The sequence below is a fragment of the Triturus cristatus genome, chromosome 2_1 (genome assembly GCF_964204655.1).
Source record: "Triturus cristatus chromosome 2_1, aTriCri1.1, whole genome shotgun sequence".
NCBI classification, from domain to species: domain Eukaryota; kingdom Metazoa; phylum Chordata; class Amphibia; order Caudata; family Salamandridae; genus Triturus; species Triturus cristatus.
The window spans coordinates 987,931,984-987,954,315 of record NC_140581.1 but is presented as its reverse complement, the minus strand read 5'-3'; positions in this window follow the sequence as shown (position 1 = coordinate 987,954,315).

The window sequence follows — 22,332 nt, the reverse complement described above, 5'->3', positions numbered from 1 at the left end:
ATATGGATGTTTGTGTACGTCTTCGACAGCAGTGAATTCTGTTGTGTGCATTTGGACTTCACATTACACTGTACGCTTACCTACTACATACACTACTACATACACGCTCCTCCACAGTAGACAGATTTTGGCGTTTGCAAATGTATGAAATTACTGCAAATCACTAAAAGTGTTGACCAGTGGTGAATACGTGTATCGGAAACCGAACGTGAAACGTCCACCTAAGCATGTGCGCTTAGCTGTGCGTAGAGTGCACCGATTGTAAACCAGGCTCAGGTTGTCTCCGAACGTTTCTCGCTTTGCGTGCGAATATATGTATTTAGGAGTTTACATTGCACTGCAAGTCATCAAGACAACGTAGGATCGTGGGAGCAGAGGTAGTGAAAGCTCTTACAGCCTGAGGGTCAAAAGCCTAGGGTTAACTAGGCAGTCTGAAATCACTCACCATGACGGTGTTACACTAATAAACAAGCACAGTTGCTATTATTAAGTCTTCTCAGGACCTGGCTTATACAAGTTTTTTGTTTGCAATTTTCTCAAGCACAAACTAGACCTGAAGGTATTTCAGAGCTTTACATGAGCACTAGTTACATAACACAAGGACTTTTTTAGAGAGTGAAGCATGTTTAGTGGAAGAGAAAAAAAAAAGCATTGGCATAGCCAATAGGTCTCGCCTTTGGAACCTTATAAGTGTTTAGCCATGCAACAGTTGATGTTGTTGCACCAAGAATATTGTGCTGCATAATTAAATACTTATACATTTTTTATAAGGTCCCAAAAGTGAGACCTATTGGCTATGCCAATGCTTGTTTCTTTTTATTCTTTGCTTGCTTGCTTATTCTTTGCTTGCAGTAGTAGTAACTTTATGCCCGTTGTTTTCTGCCCTATTTTCAAAGTCGCTACATTCCTCCGGCAAGTCCCGCTCCCTCCTCCTTGCCGGGGTCATCCGGGGTTTCCTGTTGGCATCTCCCCGGTCCCGTAGACTTGAGAAAGCGGGTTCCAGAGTGCACTTCCGCCGTTCGTAGTGCCGAAGACCTGAGGTTTAGGAATGCCTCTCCGTGGAAAACCGACCCTGGCGGCAGCGCGGTGGGTCCAGCTGAGCCGCACTGCAGCCTCTGCCCACACTCCTCCCAGCATTCCCCCGGCAGAGTATGTGCTGTGTAATCGCGGATTGCCGAAAGAAACCAAAACAACTTGAGAAACGCAAAGAAATCAGTCGTCCGAACTCCCGCGACACCACTGCACTGAAATCATGCTCAGGAAATCCATTTGTCTGGCACAATTAATTTCCTACGAATCCTCCACTACCACCGGCGTAGGAGAGCTAGCGACCAGCACTAGCTAGCGGCCGCCTTGTTCCCCCTGAAAGTGCAGTCTTATTCCAATAAGTGAGGAGGGGATGCAGATCGATTGATCAGGCCTGGGTGTGGGACCACCTAGTGGATTGGCTTAAAGAGTCAGAAGTAGACACCCCTGACAGTTCCCCAATATCTGAGAGTGACAAGGAGGAGGTGTTGATCTAGGCACGTTTACATGTTGTGCAGCCTGGGTTATGATGTTCTTTAACTTAATGGGTAACCTTGTTGACCACTGAGCACATGTGGCGCACTATGGTCCATAGGACAACTTGGCAGAGGCAAGAGTTGGTGGGGTGGGGTGGGTAGGGAGGAGTATTTACCTTGGCCTGGAGGAGCCGATATCAATATTACATTGTGTACATTTGATTGCTATCCTTGGCTATGTTAACTGAAATTGCATAGTGATTAATATACAATGTACATTGAAATACGTGTTCTTTGGATATTGTTCACAAAGCCATGTTTGTAATGATGAAAATTACAATAAAATTTTGTTTGAAAAAAAGAAATAGAGAAATCCGTGATTTCTTAAATCACAGTTTTGACTCATCCTAATATAATATAGAGGATTAATGTTCCAGCTGCAAGGCCCAATGTGTAACATGCCAATCAGATTTGTAGTTTATGCAGATAGCTCATAAAATTGGAGAAAAGATTCATTTCCTCAAAACCTTTCCAACGTTGCATGTGTGCTGCAATGTACAACATACATTCTAAGTGGTAATGCATCAAAATTGTTGAAGCATAGCATTTGGTGTTATAAGTGTATCCTTTCAGTGTAAAACCTATGCTTGATATCACACACACACAGACACGGTGTATGCATTGTAATAAGGTAGCCTAAGGTACGCCAACAGTAGGGTAAACAGCAACAGCACCATATTTTAGTACATACATCATATATATGTATATAAGTGATCTTATGGAATAAACACTTCTCTTTGACAGAACGTCCCACGGTGTCAGCACCTGCTTTGTATACTTGGAATCAGGATTGGTACTATATATATACATGTGTGTGTGTGTATGTATATGTGTATTACCTACTGGTTGACGCCAGTAGGTAGTTATAGGTAGAACCTAGTTCCCATAGGAAAAGCATTTTTTGATTTGCTAATAACTCCCACCCCTGTTCCTGTTTAATAGTACTCCCCTGTGTTATTGAGCTGACGAGCTCGTGGATGAAGCACCCGCTTGCCTGTGAGAGGTACCTGACCTGAGAAAGATGTTGGCAGCCTACTCCGCAAACCCCAAATTTGAAAGACTGTAATCTCTACTGATGACGGTTAAAGAACGAGAAACACGTGTCTAGAGATCAGCACTGTCTGCGCCAACTGTGGCGAAACACTCGAATACTCTTGAAGCAAGCAAGTAACTGAAACTGCATTTACCATAATGCCAGGGGCGAACCTTGCTGGGAGGTGAAGCGGTGTGCTCCCACCCCTGTTCCCATACATCATATATATGTATATAGGTGATCTTATGGAATAAACGCTTCTCTTTGACAGAACGTCCCACGGTGTCAGCGCCTGCTTTGTATACTTGGAATCAGGATTGGTACTATATATATATATATATATATAATGTGTGTGTGTATGTATATGTGTATTACCTACTGGCGGACGCCAGTAGGTAGTTATAGTTAGAACCTAGTTCCCATAGGAAAAGCATTTTTTGATTTGCTAATAACTTTGGCGTTGTTTGACGAATCTTCCTGAAATTCTCTAAATAAAAAGTCTATCCAGGTCAGCTCCTATCCTGATAGTTTGGGGGTGATTCGTCAAGCAGGGGCTGAGAAAAATGGGGGGTCCCAAAACTCGTTTTCTCCTTGTTAATTTCCATAGGAAATTTTGCGACGAGCTACAGCCCGAACTGCTGAACGTAATTACCCCAAATTTGGCAAAAAGGTAGAGCTTAGTTCAGAAAGCGACCTTTTTTTAAATGGTGTAAATCCGTTCAGTAGTTTTTGAGAAATTAAAAAAATAAGTCAAAATATCAATTTCCCATTGGAAACTTTGTACAAGGCTAAAGCCGAATCTACGAAACAAATTTCTCCAAATTTGACAGAAAGGTAGTGCTTGGGTCAGAAAGCGACCTTTTTAAAAATGGTGTAAATCCGTTCAGTAGTTGCTGAGAAATTAGAAAAATAAAAGTTTCGATATCTGAGCGAAGCCTAAGTCGCGTGCATGAGCTTCACTGTGATTGGCTGCTACTAGTCCAAACCAGGAAGTGTTGGCAGCCATCTTGTGGCTCGGTAGAAGCGAGTCACCCATAAACGGAGAAACAAGGGTATAAAACAAGAGAAGGGGGCAGGGTAGAAAGACTCTGACCCCCTAAGCCTGCTCATGGGGTCCCAGAAGGACCCCCAGGGCCCAAAAAAACATTTTAATAAAAAATCGGCAAAAATTCGCGCTGGGGTCGTGGGTTGTCGCGTTTCATTTTAATGAGGCTCTTGGGTGGGCTAAGTTCTGGGGGTATTTCTTAAAAAATAATAGCATGGGCTCGCAGGGGGTGCACTGGGGTCCGCGCAGCCCCGGGGCTTCACTCATGTTGGGAGGGGGTTGCGCGGCCCCCCTTCTGGAGCCTTCTATGTGCTTGTAACTTTGTCGTCGTTTGACGAATCTTTATGAAATTATCCAAAAAGTTTCTCTTTTTTTGATTAGCTCTTTTATTGAAAGTTTGGGGGTAAATGGTGTAGGAGGGGCTGAGAAAAAAGAGGGTCCTAAAACATGTTTTCTCCATGCAGTTTCCATACGAAACTTTACAGAAGACTACAGGTGAAACTGCTGAACGGAATTACGCCCAATTTGGCAGGGAGAAAGGTGATGGTCCAGAAAGCACGCTTTTAATCCGTTCAGTAGTTTTGGAGAAATGTCAAATTTTACAGATATCGATATTTGAGAATTCTGACATGTGATTGGCTGGGGGATTATAAGCACCAGCTTGCGGCTTATTGGCTATGAATGGTTGAAACCAGGAAGTGTTGGGAGCCATTTTGTGATTTACTCCATTGCACTGTCGTAAACTCTAAAACACTACCCTCAGCATGATCCCCTACACTACCCAAACACCACTGCACTACCCTAAAACACTACCCCCAGCACGACCCCCTACACTGCCCATACACCACTGTTCTACCCTAAACTCTAAAAGACAGTTTGAGGCAAAAGCAACATCAATTGTCGAAAGGTGTCTTTCATTAGCATTTCCAAACCTACACCAGTCAATGTGCCTAGGTCGTTTCCACCACAGTGCACAATCATGAGGTCAGGGTGTTGGAGATGCAAATAGGTTTTAACCAAAGGCAACAATTGGTGCCACTTCAATCCTCTCTGTCCAAACCATTTAATGTCCACATTTTGTAAACCTAGGTCTAAGTCAATATGTCTCTGTTCAGCATACCTCTTGCACCAGAAAACATAGCTATGTCCTACGATCCACACTAGCATTTTGATGGTATGGCTAGGAAGTATGGATAGATGTCTGTAGCTCATGCAGTCCGTTCGTAGAATAAGAGATATGTTTAAAGGTGGGGAACTACTTTTTTTTCTCATTCAAAACGATAACTGATTGGGAGATGAAAAGCATTGTTTTTTAAAAGTAGGGTGCACATTTGTTTTGTGGAAAAGCATCTTTGTGATTGGTTAAGAAAAAGCAGTTTAAACGTGGAGTACATATCATAGGATAAAATTTGGTCAACTCAACCACACCTGCTACTTGCATTTGGAAGGCACTGTTCAAACTTAAAACAATCGTGAACTTTTAACCTGCACGTGCCGTTAAATGTTCGAGAACATGTTGCAAAAAAATATCGTTAGGTTTAAAAAAATTGATTAACTTTCAACCTGCACGTGTTGTAGAATGTTCTAGAAAGTGTTGATAGAATACGTTGCACTTCTGACTTCTATGTGTCCTTGAATATTAAAAAAAACTGTTTATATGGAAAATTAAAAAAAAATAGAGAAGTTTTGCAATCTAAAAGAATCAAGGAACTATTCTAATTTGTTCTTTACATGTATTTATGTGTGGAGTAACAAAATTACAGACACAACAGCACCAGGAAGAGGAACAAGCAGGGAGTGGGGGGACGGGGGAGATGGGCACAATGGCACACATGCACAATTAAGTACAGCACAACTACAGACAAACCATGGCTAAAATGAAACACACGAACAAGAAGCACAAGTCACACAACCCGCCAACACACACCACTGAACAAGCACAGAAGTGAAAACCACACTGCCTGAAAGGGAGAAGGGTGAACAAAATCTCACATGAAGTGACATCTCATACACAATGCAGCACACACACATAGGAAGCAGAGCACACCAACATCCAACACAATGTTGTCCAAACACAAACATTTGCACAATCGAACACAGGACACAAATGCACTCGCCCGTGGCAGATAAATGTCCAAAAGCGTCAGTACAAAACAGGCACAGGAGAACGCATAAGTACAAACCCACAGTCTGGATGGGGTCATGTATGGCAGGCAGCCTGAGAGTCCGTGACACACATATTGGCATACAAATGAAGACACAACACATTTGGAGACAAGTGAAAATGTGGAAACTTTATTTTAAAAAAAGTGCGTGTCAGTACGGCCAAGAGTAGTGACACGATATGCAGACAAATGCAGCAGCATGCCTGAATAAGAAATGTAGGAAAACGCCCATGTTCACCTTGGGGTAGTCCATCACCAACACACGTCAGTGTCAAGCAGCGTTGGTTGTCCGCGCCTCGGACACGAGTCGACGCCAATGCAGCCATGTCCATCGTCGTCTTGGGACATGTGACCAGATGCACAACGTGCAATGATGCGGCGGGACACGTGCAATGTGGCACATCGAGTCGTGGTTGCAGGTATCTTGTCACTCGTCTATGAACGAGAGTGCAGCTGCGTTAGCCACTATCTCTAATGAGTGTTGGTTGGCCACAATATTTGACATGTCGTCAACATAATCCATCAGCTGACCGGGACAGATGTGCTGACTCCAGCCACTGTACCGAATGTGCACCAAGCAGAATCGTGAAGTGGGTCAATTTGCTCACTGCATACTACGACACTGGAATCTCCCAGGCCCAGTTCCCAACATGCATGCCAAACATCCATGCATGCCATAAACGGGCATCACCATGACACTCCTGGTCGTGGGCCAACAGGGGGTGCACACACCCATCGTAATCCATGTCAGCCACCCACATGTTGGAGAGGCACAAGTCCATGCACCACTCGGATAGGCACGTGTGACATTGCAATACAGGTTGAATGCAGGTGACGTCTGTAATGTGGAAGCTCAGCCGGTAAGTGATCTGCAGCACAGCCAAAGGCAGTGCAACCAGGTATAGGTGGACGTGAATGGAGTCGACCATGTGTTCGGGATGCCCTGCCATTGCGTCAGTGGCTCTGCTTGTAGCTGCACTGGCTTGCCGTGTGCCAGTCTTGTGGATGAAATGGCACAGATTGGTGCAGTGAGCCGGGTGTGTGTGCAATGGGTGCAGGGGTGTGGTGGGAGTACGTGTGAAGGCCATTTCATGCATGCTAACTACGACGAAGGACTTTTGAGTGTGGGATGTGTACTTGCTGTTCTCAAATCGGGCTGTGCGTAGTGTGGGAGACGAATGCAAATATTATCATATCTGTCAGGGGTTGCTGGCCACTTGCAAGTTCCTTCTCGGAGCAGCAGATGTGTTAGCGCAAGATAGCTCAGACAAAGAACCTTTCATCCCTATAGTAACTTCTCCAGCTGCATTCATACAGGATGTGTACATAGGCCGGTCTTGGGTGTTATGGGATGTCTGCGACCCTGGTCATCATGGATGAGATGCCTAGCACGTGGCACATGGGCGGGTTCACTGTGTGTTACGTTGCCAAACAGCTGCTCCTCCCTCCCACGAACCCCCACACTTTTGTGTGCTGCGCTGTTGTATCCCGTGCACTCCTACGGCACACCATTGTAGTGCCTATTCGCACAGGTCCTGCGGCCTTCCAATCACACCGTGACACTGCCGCGGCCCTTGTGGTGGCCACACCCGAACACAGAGACACACTTACCGCACTTCTTCCGCATGGACAAGTCCGAGACATCCCGTTCCCCTTGCCGGATAGACACACCCCTGCGCTGACCTGTGTACGCCAGACCAGCACACGCCGCTTGTGCATGCTGGAGGATGCGTGCGTAGCTACATGTCCAGGCTCACTGCCAACGCTGAGGTGACATGGTAACGTCCGCTGAAGACAGCACACTGTGATGTTGCAGGGCCCGTGCCCATCATACTAACACAGGCCACAGCAGTAAAACCACCCGCTAGACGTCAAGCACAACACCAAAACAACTCCCACATAGGTCACACTCTACACCCACTCTGTACACCACCAGAGCAGAAAAAACACCTTTTTACCCTACACAATGCTATTATGAGTGGGGGAAGAAGTCTGGACGCCTTCTGGCCTTGCAGGCTCACCAACAGGAAGTATCCTGTGCTATGCTGGCTATCCTCCGAACAGACAGAACGCCCTGAACGCAACCACTGGACATCTTGGAGGCCTTCTGCTCTTACTATGCAGCCCTCTACACCTCGGAAACCGTTAGTCCTACTTCTGTCATCGAACACTTTTTGACATCACATGTTCTACCTAATATTTCCCCGACGCAATGGTCACAACTCGATCTCCCCATGACTGAGGACAAGGTCAGGGAAGTTATAAGGGGGAAGCCATACAACAAGGTATTACAACATGCAGGCATAGGGCCCACTTTTCTAGCATGGGTGCGGAAGCTCTATACTCAGTCGACAGCGAGGGTGACGTGTAATGATCACGTATCTCCACCCTTCACTGTCCATAGGAGCACATGACAAGGGTGCCCCCTCTTCCCATTCCTGTTTATCATAGCTTTAGAACCCTTGACAATTGCTATATGTAAGTCCCGCAACTTTCATGGCATAATGACGCAGGGTAGGATACACAAAGTATCATTGTATGCGGAAGACATTCTGGTTACCCTCTCAAACCTGACGTCATTGCTTGATGCCATGACTTCACTGATATCAAGATTCGCAGGCCTCTCTAGCTACAAGATGAACTGGGACAAATGCAAAGCTTTCGTGGACACCCGATTCATTGAAGTACCTGAGTATTATGATATCACTAGGGCTGACTAACATGGTTGAAAACAATCTTTGGCCCATTATACTCCCGCTTCAAAGCAGACTTTCAGCGGTGGACTCAGCTTAACCTATCCTTATGGGATAAGACCCAGTTACTCTGAATGTTTTACCCAGACTAAACTACCACTTTCTGTTGATCCCTCTCCAGATTCCCACTAAAATAATGCAGATCATTTAAAAAAACCTTAAAACCTTTCATTGGGTGGACGCAAGCCCCGACGGATGTTTGCTAAACTGCACACCTCATTCGCTAGTGGTGGGATGGGTAGCATCACAGACTACACTTTGGCCTTGCAACTCACACCCCTTCGGTATGTACTCATACTCCATGGTGAATCCACATGGAGGTGGAGCTGGCTGACTGCCTTGCAGTCCCCAGGATATTATACACTGGTGACCCGAACCGCTGCCTCATCTCTCACCCAGTCCTAGTCACTATGATCTATGCCTGGAAAAGAGGCCACGTGCTTCTGAAAGTCCACCCTAAACTTCACTCTCAAGCACCTCTATGGTGCAACGTCCCACTGTTAATAGATGGCAAAAAGCCCCTGCGGAATGCATTCAAATCAAAGGCTTATGCTCCCTTTCGTTTGCCTCCGGCAAATATCCTTGATTGTAATGGAATGAGAACTAAACATATTGTGGTACAAATGAATGTATCATCTGATCAAAGTGAAAATCCGTATGCTACCCTAAGTGTAATTACAAGTGAGATGCAGGGCAGCTGGAGGAAAAATGGAGCTTCCAAACAGGTGTCTCAAAAAACCTCAAAAGGAGGGTTACTAAGGCACATATGGAAAACAAGGTTTTCTATATTTTCATTGGCTGTTTCTCCATCTACCATGATGTAAACATCATCACAAACTAAAATGTTTTCATCTTTTCTGGTTAACCCCTTCCCTGCGGGGGTAATTCCCCCACGGCGCATTGGGCGCGGCGGCGCTGTGCTCGTGACGAGCTCAACTCGTCATGACTCACAGTGGAGCTGTGCTCATGACGAGCTAAGCTCGTCACGACCCCGCCCACTGATTAATTCTCCCGCACAGGCGGGGAATTAATCGCGCATGGGCGGGCCGCGGCCGTTCTGATGAGCTCAGCTCATCATGAGCACAGCTCCACTGTGACTCATGACGAGCTGAGCTCGTCATGAGCATGCAACGGGATAAGGAGGCCAATTGCCTTTATCTCCGCCAAATGAGGAAACCGATAGCAGTTTGTGTGGCAGCTCATTTCTAATTTTAAAAAAGTAATGTTGAAACTTTAGGTAGACTACAATTATGGCTAAGTTGATTATGGGCCTCATGTAGCTTCGTTATCCCATCACTGGTTGAAAGTGGAAGCCTGGAACACCTTAAAGTGGCTGTGCTTAGTTCACAACTGCATGTGTAAACTGCTCTTCCCAGTATCTTTAACACAAATTGACTTTGCCAAACCCCAAGATTCGTGCTCTCATCTTTCACAGACGTACCTTGCCTGCCACCTGTCTGTGATCCAAACTCTCGGCACAACCACATAAAAGATTAAATCCTCTCATCAAAAATAGATTGTCTTCTGGAAATGCTATTCTCTTAACTCTTGGCAAACACTTAACTTTTATTCACCCCTCACACGAAAGATTGTGTTCAGTACTAGAGGTGTTCTAACATATAGCTGGACTATATTAAATCTTTTAATGTATTCAGCTATCTATGGTCCCAAGACATTGAGAGAAATTATCCATTATTAAGAGGCATGGTAACAGTGACTTGAAGTGTAGCTACAGTTGGCTGGATTAATACTGTGAGGAAAGCTCACACACTTTGAAGTGTTTAAGTAGGTAGGTGGTACCATAATGTACAACAAGTTCTTCTGGCCAGGGGAAGCCATCAATGGTGAAATAGTCGTTAAAGACACACTTCTAAAAATTTAAGGGAAGAGGGAAAATATCCTTGGAAGGGCACGAATTTCATGATAGAGCCAGATCTCATAGAAGGTACCTAAAGAAGTGAGGGTTGTCAGAATAGAAACTGAATTCTATGTTTGAAAGACAGCCGAGGAAGTCAGACAAAGGAATTGGAGAAAAGGTGGACCAGTCTGAAGCAGAATGAGAACTAGAAAGGTGAATTAGAGGCGTGGAGGTAAGCTATGTTTGGAGTTTTTTTCAGGTGTTTTCTAAGAGGTTGGAAAATATCTTTCCTCTGAAATGTGATTTAGGCAAAGAGATGGAGTTATGTGGGCTATTACTTATATATGATTTCTGAATGTCTAAAGGCAACGTTGACTTAGTTGTGACTCTCGCTGACAATCAAAACTAACCAGTCCTGCACAAATCATATGCAACTAGGCCAAAGTGGCACCTAGAAGTGCCGAAATACGACTGTTTGTGCAACAGTAGCCCAAATAGAATAACTAAAAAAAAAGGAGCAGTTTCCAAGGAAGGAATGGGAGCAGTGTGGAGGGAGGACAGCCAGAGTAAGGGACATGACAATAGGCAGTGTGAAGGAAATGATTGGGCGAAATTGGCAGACTGGGTCTTAGAAGGGGGCAGGCAGTGGCACAGATGGGAGACAGGGTGAGTGCATTGCGCATCTATGTGTAGAGAGATGGGAAGGGTGGGGACAGGGAGAAAGTTGGAATCTGTGTACTGGGAAAGGAAATGGCCGGGTGTAGTGGATAATATGTAATTGTATTTATATAGCACTTAGTACCCCAGATGAGGCGTTGAAGCGCTTTTCACATCTGAGAGCATGCTTTTGTGCCAACTAAGTCACACTCAGCTCCATAATGGACAAAGAATGGGGACATGAGAGGCCAGTGACACTACTCTACGATATGAAGAAATGCATACAGGGAGCTCCAGTCTTGAATCCCATAACAGCACCTTAGTCAGATCAGATGCCCTAGCCAGGATCACTAAATAATCATTTCAATGACGGTGCTCGCCCTTTATAATCCTTCACAAAGTTTAAGCATCAACAGGGGTGGCTTTGATAATTACGCACACACATCGTCTCTGGTCTTATCCTCACACTCTATTCTTGTGATTGCAACTTTCATACCCACGCACTAGAAGCGCTTCGAGGCAGACACCAGTAACATACAGCTTTTTGCAACTCGCCATAATAAATTGCAGGCTGGCTGCAGGCAGGTTTAGGCCGTGAGTCACAGCGGGCCGCGGCAATTTGAGTTCGCCGACCCGGTCCAGCCCGCCTCCAGTGATGGTCGTGCTGGCGGCCGCTCACGAGAGGCGAGCGTGTGACGCGTCACTGCTGCCGTGCTGCGCTACGTTTCAGAGCGAGGGCTGGCCAAACATTATGCCCAGGGCCGTCATTGGTAGCGCTTTCGCACGCTCCAAGATTGACGGCCCGGGACGGGAACCACAAACTGGGTACGTCGCTTAACAACCAGGTGCGCGCGCTTTCTGTTCACACGGGGGCCGCGCGGCACTGGCGGTCCGTGGCGGCAGCCTTTATAATTTATTTGGGGACACGGACACTACTGTGGACTGAGTGTCCAAATAAATGATAAAGGCCACCGCCAATGGCCACCAGTGCCGCGCGGCCGCTGCCCCCAAAATAGTGCCGCCAGGGGCGGACCGCCCCCCCCCCCCTCCAGCTACACCACTGCTCAGATGCGGGTTCGGGGGGCGTTGGCGGTCCTGAGGTTGTTGCAATGAGTGCTGTGGCCCTCATGGGTATCCGTGTATCATGCTCATTGACTCTATGGCACCTGTGCGTGTTCCGGTGTGGCTCTTGGCTGTGTTCCCTTACATGCTGCAGGTAGTCGTCCTGCTTAACACCAGTAGAAAGCAGGTGTAAAATCCCTGGTGCTAACGGGGCTTATCGCCATAATTTGTTTCGCATCATAGTTTTTGCCTTTCGTTGTGAAAGTTGTGATGTGGTTTTTGCGTGTACAGAAAAATAAACAAACTGGGCAGTGTATCCCGTCAAGATCCAGCACCTGACCCACTATTCCCAATCAATATAAATACAATAAGATTTCTTCATTGATTTTGTGTGTACACTGTAAATGCACCCACTACCACAGTGCAAATCAATACAGGATTTTAGTATTTAGAATAAATCGCAAAGGTGCACCTAGTGTGTTTTTGCACGGGAACGCCTACTCTGCATCTCATTATCAGCACTTTAATGCAACTAAGGTTGAGATAAATCGAACACACTATTCAGAAGCTGGTGCAAACTGCAGACATCACCAGTATTCCTGCGATAACTGCCCCAAAATGTAACACCATGGTGGACACCACCAAATAACAGTAATAAGAACGAGAAAGAGTCACACAGCACTTAAGTAACAACCAAAAACTTTATTGAATTATTTTTTTCTTCAAACTTTATTTTTCCGTTTACTTACATATAGAGGATAAACTAAATTGAACAAACTCAACACAAAACAACAAAGCGGAAGACTCCTGTCGGCTCCATCAATGTGGACGACACAGCCTGGAAAATAAAGCACAAAATAAGGATGTGTGTAATGCGCATATCAAAGGAGTGAGACACAGAGAAAGAGAGAAGGAAAAAAAAGACAGAGAGGGAAGGAAAAAAAGGGAGTGAGAAAGGGAGAGAGAGTGAGAGAGATAGAAGGAACGGAAGAAAGAGAGCGAGAGAGAGTGTAGAGAGGGAAGTGCGAGAGAGAGAGAGACACTGCCGCCCCTGCGCATCCATGACCAAATAATTACCTGCTGCCACCGGAGTGTCTACCAGTGGGCACTCCATGTGCCCGTGACAGCTCTAGAGCCCGGTCCTGCCACCATGGCATTGTGTACATTATGTGGACCCGCTCCGCGGCCTAGCAGATCCCACACATGTTGCTGAGTCCTGAGTCATCAATGGTGGAGACCACATCAGCTTTTGGCGCCGCTAACCCTGTGCAACGCAAGTCAGCGCCACGTGGTGGTAGGCCGCTGACAGCCATACAACTTAGGGTGCGACTAACCCTGTGCAATTCAAGTCCGCGCCACATGGTGGTAGGCCCCTGACGGCCACATCAACTTCGGGTGGCACTAACCCTGTGCAACTCAAGTTCACGCCACGTGAGGCTCCTGGCGGCCATACAGCTCAGGGTGCGACTAACCCTCTGCGCAACTTTTCATGGAGTCTTTATGATTGAGACCCGTGGAGCGTCCGCCATCCAGTCACCACCGGCAATTAAGGATGTGACGTTGTCGATCGATTATATTTGCGTGGTCACATGGCCTGTGACGCATGTGCCGGATCGGTGTGGTGTGTGTGCAAACCTGCCCTCAGGGAGTGGCCGTGACATGTTGACAATTAGACCACTGACCTGCACACCAACAGCGAGTACGCCTGCGACAGGTAGCTATGTGGGGGGGGTGAAAATGTGTTTTCTCAATGGATTTTCCATAGGAAACTTTAACAAGGCTAGAGGTCAAACTGCTGAATGGAATTACGCCAAATTTGGTAGGGAGAAAGGTCTTGGTCCAGAAAGCGCACTTTCTCGCATCGAGTGAAAATATAAAAGAAAGGTCCCGGGGGCAATTTAATATACCTGAGCTCTGTCTGTGCGAGAAAGCCCTTTCACGCTCCCTCTGCCCAACATCGCCACTTCGCAGCTACGCTGTTAGAAGCCAGTCGGTCGGCTCGCAGCTCTCTACCTTTGCGAGCTAGTACATTGCTGTACCTGTACCTCTGCGAGCTACTATGCTGCTGTTCCTTTGGGAGCGGATGGCTCATAGTACTGCGTCTGTGAGTCGAGCGGATTGGCCGCAGTTGTCCCTCTGTGAGCCTGGGTGCGAACTGTTCATAAGTCACACTACATAAGCATTGAAAAGCCATTTTGTGATTCAGTCCGTCAGCTGGCATCTGTCCGAGGCATTTCTGAAAACATACTGGAGTTCTTTCTGTGAGAGATACCCCTTTCGCGCTGCCTCTCCCCACATCAGCAGGTAACGCACCCTCTTCCCACATTACCAACATACCCCCAACAACCTTCTTGGGCCCGAAATTGTCCCTGTGTGGTTGGACAAACAAGAATCTTAGTCATGTATAGATTTACATATAAAAATTTTATTTAAACAAAACCACAACAAATAAAACTGAAGGGAGTCTGGTGCTGTGGTCGCTGCCACGAAGTTGGGGTCACTGCCATTCAGGACTCAGGACACAGTTCCACATGTGGGATCGGCTTGTATTGAACAGGGTTAGTGGCACCACGTGTCACGCCTTGTGTTGTACAGGGTTAGTGGCACCACGTGTCCAAAATTCGAATTGCGAGCTCTGCTGCCCGCAGTGTAGACTGTTATTGAGTGTTCGTTTACACTTGAAGATGAATTTGGTGATTGTACTAAAGCTATAACTGATATAAAAAAAGTTCTTGAAGCAAGGATACTAAAAGGATATTATGTAGGTTTTAGGCCTGTGATAATTACTTGCCTAGTGTACTCTGTAATTAATGAATCTAGATTTAATTTTAATTGTGTGCCCTACTGACCGCAGTGTAGGCATATCATGAACAGATGAAATATGTATAGAATACACTGTCGAAGTGTATGAGGCTGTGATGCTGCTTGGTCCGGAAGGGCCGCACTGGGACCAATGTCTCTTACCTACTGCGTCATCTACAATCGCGACTGTATCTGAATTGTGAGCCCTGCTGACCGCAGTGTAGGCCAGAGGTAGCAGTGAGCAAGGGCCTACAGCCACGTGCATAGGTTGGTGGCCCCACCGGTCTGCGTAGTTTAGGTTCAGTGGCACCACGTGTCGCTGGCCTTCCATATGCAAATAAGTGTCACTAATCGAAGGGAGTCTGGTGCTGTGGTCACTGCCATGAAGTTGGGGTCACTGCCACTCAGGACACAGTTCCACATGTGGGATCGGCTTGCGTTGAACAGGGTTAGTGGCACCACGTGTTGCGCCTTGTGTTGTACAGGGTTAGTGGCACCACGTGTCGCCGGCCTTGCATATGGAAATATTCCAAACTGATCAAAGGGAGTCTGGTGCTGTGGTCGCTGCTACGGACTTGGGGTCACTGCCATTCAGGACTCAGGACACAGTTCCACATTTGGGAATCGGCTTGTGTTGAACAAAGTTAGTGGCACCACGTGTCGCGCCTTGTGTTGTACAGGGTTAGTGACACCACGTGTCGCCGGCCTTGCATATGGAAATATTTCTACCTGATCAAAGGGAGTCTGGTGCTGTGGTTGCTGCCATGAACTTGGGGTCACTGTCATTCAGGACTCAGGACACAGTTCCACATGTGTTGAACAGGGTTAGTGGCACTACTTGTCGCCGGCTTCTGTTGAACAGGGTTAGTGGCACCACGAGTCGTGGCTTGTGTTCAACAGGGTTAGTAGCACCACGTGTCGCGACTTATGTTCAACAGGGTTAGTGGCACCACGTGTCGCGGCTTGTGTTCAACAGGGTTAGTGGCACCACGTGTCGCGACTTATGTTCAACAGGGTTAGTGGCACCATGTGTTGCGGCTTGCGTTGAATTCTGCCTCAATAAGGCCACGTGGCATTGACTTGTGGTGCACTGAGTTAGTGGCACCAGAAGCACTCAACGTGTGTGCACCCTGCGTTGATGCATGGTCCGAGATGGCCGCACTGGGAGCAATGTATCTTGCGTACTGGACTGTGGCATCTGCAATCGCTACTCCATGTGAATATTGATGCCTGCTGTCCGCAGTGTAGATTGAAGGCAATAGTCTGTACAGACATAAGTCTGCGCTGCTGTGCCACTGAGTTCGCAGGGGGCCTGTGTCAAGTAGACCCGCGGTCATGGCGGCAGCCTCGTGGCAGGGTGAGGCCCGCCGCTCTGGCACAGTCGTTGGTCTTCACAGTTCACAAGGGAACCACGCCCAGAACCCCGGCCTATTTATTCACACTCCTACGCTGAAGTGGCGTACATCGGAGCAGCCCACTCTGGTTACGCTGATGCTTACAAGGGGGGACGACACAGCTACATGACTGAGATCTTCCCTAGTGTTTGACGTAACTTGGTTGGGTCCACTGTCCACAACACTACAAGCACCAGTAGTATTTGTGCAGATAGAGAGTTGTGTGTTCTGCATACTGAGATGTGTCCAGCACATCACCGCTACACTTTGCATTGTGTGCATTGTTATTCATGGGAGAATTGCTTCCTTCACATATAGTTTGTTCACAACTGTCCCAATATTCAGCTATTGTGTGGCTGAGGGGCCATAAAAAATTACAAAAATTATTTTTAGGCTATTAAAGTTAAAAATATATCCCTTTTTTTCCCCCTCAAAATTACTGAGAAAAACATAGGTTTTATGAACATTATAATTAGAAATTAGTATTTAAATAACCTTTGAAATTCACAAAAAAACATAGGTCTCAGGAACATTAAAGTTAGAAATTAGTATTTAAAAAAAATTCAAATTTATTGAAAAAACTAGCTATTATATGGCTGAGGGACAATGCCGTTTTTGGAGGGTTCGCTGTCCTGTTCTGCACTGCCTTGGTGGCATTAAAAAGTTAGCATTAAAGTTAGCATTAAAAAAACATTGAAATTCACTGAAAAAACCATAGGTTTCAGGCACGTTATTGTTATTTGGACATTTCACTCATACAAAACCATAGAAATTCCACCGTTATAGTTAGTTCAGCTAACTATAACTCGCGCCCCTGCAATGCACTGCTGATGACGTCCCATATTACATCATTCATGACATGGTCAGTGACATCACTGATGACATCACTGATCACATCTCAATTGACATCACTGATGACATCATCCATGTTACAATCTGATGCACCTCCTCACACACTAATATAAACTTTGATACACTCACTGTAAAATACAGACTACCATTTTCGATACCATTGACACACTAATACCAGTTACTAGATACCCACTCAGTGATTCCTAGGTCTACACACACATCTACCCATTCACCCATACAATCACTCATACATGCAGTCACTGATCAATAGAACACTATCAAATGCACTCATACACCTATATAGACATTGACACACCAGCATTCATCCTAGTCAGTTATGTACTCATCCTAGTCACTTATTCAAAGAATCAATCACAGTTCCATTTACTCACCTACACAGTTATACACACACCACCTCATTTATTCATACAGATAGTAACGCATACTTAGTCTCTTATATAATCACTAATACAAGTTTACACTCATACATACAGCCACTCTCACAATCACTGACTCTCACGTATAGTCATTTCTATACACCAACTCTCACATACACTGCATTTTATATATGTACTTAGCTGGATATGTGCACTGAGACATTGATTCACTCACCAAGACGCCCATACACACACTTACCCACCCATACAACTGTTTCCACATGCACTCTTAAACTCATACACCCTGTCAATCAACCACTCGCATCTATGCACAGTCACCCCCCCCCACCCAACCACACACACACTCAGACTCCTATACAAATACGCAGGCAACTTATCAGTAACCCATATAGACATTCATGAAGCTACTGACCAACCGATGCAGTAGCTTACACAACAACAGACAGAGTGATACAGACATTCACACACTTTAGACAATAACCCATGTATTCAGTAAGATACATTTAATCATTCACTTAAACAGTCAGTTACACACCTACTAAATCCTCCATCCAGACACTTATGCATCCATTCATTCTTCAATACAGCTAGTTATATATATATATAATACATATTTATATTTGAAAGAAAACCACATTCACTAGATGATGTCATCCTTGATGTCATCAGTGATGTCATTTGAGATGTCATCAGTGATGTCACTGACCATGTCATTAATGATGTAATATGTGATGTCATCAGCAGTGCATTGCGGGGGCGCGAGTTATAGTTAGCTGAACTAACTATAACGGTGGAATTTCTATGGTTTTGTATGAGTGAAATGTCCAACTAACTATAACGTCCCTGAAACCTATGGTTTTTTCAGAGAAAAAAATAAATAAAATATATATATATTTGCACAACAATCCTCCTGGAGGGGAGGAAAAACGGGCCGCACTCCCAAAGTATCAGTTGCAACCGTTTTATTTCTTTACATCAGGGCCGTAGCAGAGCTAGATCTACGCGTTTCGATGCCGCCTGGCACCTTGCTCACGATCAACTCACTCTCGGACAAAAGTCTCGTTAAAAAGCAAACCACTTGCTATGACGTCATTTCCTGTTTGTTTACAGGCTCAATGGCTCATGGTCATTGTAGTTTGTCAGCGATATTTCTCTGAAACGAAGGGTTTCTTTATTTGCTTCTTTAGGCGTTACTACATACAATGTCTTTTGAAACCATGATGGATTAGTGAAGTTACTCATATTGTTCATGTTTAGGCTTCCCCTGATCTGCTCCTTCTCTCGCATCGATGTTGGCAGGGTATCTTTCTTTACGCGGGAAACGGTTTCCCTTTTCCTTTTAGATTGTGCTGTTGTTTTTCATTTTGTCCATAAAGTTATTCTGCTACTTTTTCGTTATTTCTTTTTTTCTTTTTTTCCCTAGTTCCTTTTTAATTTATTTGCTAATTCTGCCCCAATCATCTATATTGAGTTTTTGCTTTATTTGTGAAGTTACTCAGTTTCTCATGTCGGGGCTTCCCCTGATCTGGTACTCCTCTCACATCGATGTTGCCAGAGTAACTTGCATTTCACAGGAATTGGTTTCCTTTTTTTTCCCTGTATTTTTATTTTTCATTTTCGCAAGAAGATTGTTCTGCTTCTTTGTCATTATTTCATTTAGCCTTTTTGTTTTCTCCTTCTGCTCCACTCATGTATGTTAAGTTTTTACTTCATTTGTATGTTGTCTTGCTCCATCAACTTTCGTATCTTGTTTTCTGATGTCTGATTTAGAGGTGAATGTATAACTCCTCTGATTGATTCAGGCCATGGGGAGTGAGAGTTCTCAGGTTTATGATGTAGCGCGACTCCTTCTGGCGCAACATTAGCTCACGATCTCCTCCGCGTTCCCTTTTTGGAATTGTCTCTATTCCAAAAAATTTCAGTTTCTTCCAGTCTCCTTGGTGCTTCTGTTCCATATGTTTGGACACTGCATTGGATCTGTCTTTGTGGATAGTTGCCCTGACATGCTCCATTATTCTCTTTTTTAATTCACAGATGGTACTCCCCACGTACCTGAGTGGGCAAGGGCATTCCATCACATAAATTGTGTACTGCGTCTTGCAGGTGATGAGTTGGTGAATTTCCCAGATTTTATTATTGGCCAATTTCACCTCTAGTTGGTTTCGCTATTTGGCACATCTTGCAAGAATGGCATTTTACAAATCCTTTAGTTTTTAGCCATGTTTGTTCTTTCTTTTTGGCTTTGAAATGGCTGTGGATCAGATGGTCCTTCAAATTTTTAGCTCTTCTGTAGGTTACCGTGGGATGTTTTCCCACTATCTCTTTGACCGTACTGTCCAGTTGCAGTATCTTCCAATTTTTCCTCAATATTTTTGTGACTTGAGTACTTTCTTGAGCAAAGTCCATGATCATCCTTATCGGTTCTTGTTTCTCATTGTTGTTTGTTTGTTTTGCCGCCAAGCACTCCCCTCGAGTTTTTTCATTGGTTCTTTTCAAACAGCGAGCTATTATACCAGGATTGTATTGTCTCCTCCTAAAGCGTTTTACTGTTCTCTCACTGTGAGTTTGCCATTCTGTTTCTTCACTACAGATCCTACGGATTCTGAGGAATTCTCCATATGGGATGCTGGAGATAAGGGAGCTTTGATGAAAGCTAGTCGCCTCTATGGTAGCATTTGTTGCTGTTGCTTTTCTGTGCAGCGTGGTATGGATCTCATTATTTTTGATGTAAATTTCCGTATCCAAGAAGATGACCCTTTCTTTGCTTATAGTATAAGTAAATTTTAAATCATTTGTAGAGTTGTTGATTACATTGAAATACTCTTGGAATTCCATCGCTGTGCCATCCCAGATTATAAGCAGATCGTCGATGTATCTCTTCCAGCTGACGATTTTATTTACTGCTTGATCATTAGTTGTGCTCCACGCGAACTCTTGCTCCCATAGTCCCATGGCTAAACAGGCATAACTCGGACTAAAGGAAAATCCCATGGCAGTCCCGCTGTTTTGGCGGAATATTTCTTCCCCAAATAGAAAGATGTTCTGGTTGAGACAAATGGAGATCATTTCTAACAGCATCTTGTTATGGTTGCTGTACATGATGTTTCTGTTGTTGAGGAAAAATTTGCAAGCTTTAATGCCCATGTCATTCCCTATGTTGGTATATAGGGCTATGACGTCCATTGTTATCAGATGGTATGATGATTGCCATGGTGTATTTTGTAATAATCTTAAAAGATCAGTAGTGTCTTGCAGGTATGAGCTCAATTGCGTCACATATGGTCGCAAGAAGTAGTCAATGAAATTAGCCAGAGGTTCCAACAAAGACCCTTTTGCCGACAGTATCGGTCTTCCCGGAGGCTTGCTCTGATCTTTATGTAACTTCGGCAGGAAGTAAATAGTTGATATTATAGGATGTGTTACTGTCAGAAATTTTCGTTCTTCTTCATCAATTAGTCCCTCTGATAACCATACTGAGAGTTTTTCATCCACCATTTTTTTGATTGTTGCGGTGGGATTGGTTGTTAGTTTTTCATAGAAGCGAGTTTGTCTTAGTTGACGATGTGCTTCTGTAACATATGCTGAGCGTTCCCAAATTACTATGTTACCGCCCTTGTCGGCCATTTTGATTTCATTCTGGTCGTCGGTGGATAATGATTTCAGGGCTTGTCTCTCATCATTCGATAGGTTATCATCATATTTGGAGTGTTGTAGTTTGTACAAGTCTTGGATTACCGCTTCCTGGAACAGATCAATTTTGTTTCCATGTGCTAATTGGTCGATGTCGATTTCTTTACCACTTATACCTTTCCCAGTTTGCTGGCAAGCTTCTTCCAGGGGTATCTCTTCCCCTTCCGTGATATCCAAATTTATTAGAGTCAGAAATCCATCCGCATCTTTTGCTTGCAAACCTCCCGATGTTTCCATTGGTATGTTTTGACTTTGATTTTTCCATGTTGCTTCTTGAAATAATTTCGCAAGTTTGATTTTTCTGATGTACAGATATAAATCTATACGTACTTGTGCCAGATCTATGTGACTTTTGGGGCAGAAATTAATCCCTTTCTTCAGAAGTTTCGTCTCTGCTTCATTTATTGGTCTCTTAGATAGATTTACCACCTGTAGCTCATCATTTATCGCTTCTGTCTCTGTCGCATGCTCCTCGTTTCCGTGCCTATTTTCTCCGAACCGCCGCTTGCACCTTTTTCCTCGTCTCTGCGGTTTCTTTCCGGCCACTGTCGGCCTCTTCCTCTTCCCCTTTGTGGTTGCTGCTGCATGGGGCGATTTTGTTCCCATTGTCTCTGTTGTAGCACGAGGCGCATGTCCCCTAAAAAAGACATTTTCACAGTATCTCTCATTGATGCGGATTCCCCATCATTAGAGTCACCGGATGCTAGCGAGGAAACATTACTTGATAAGCTAATGGTGCTGTTCCATGAGATTTGTTCTTTCAGTCCATCAAACTTCCTTGCGAAAGTGAATATGCGGCCTTCTGCATAATCGTTTGCGTCTCGTATAAACTTGGAATGTTTTCTTTCCCTTACTGTGTCTTCATGTTTTTCTATTTGGATCTCCAGCTCGTCTTTGAATTTGTTCATTTCAGTTGTTAATTTTAATTGCGAGATATCTTTTTCTGTTTCTTGAAGTTGTATTTTGATTTTTTCTAAGCCTATCTCGATATGTTAGCACAATATTTCAATTAGGCCCAGTGATGATTTTAGTATAAAATCGCCCCATTCCTGTAACAACTC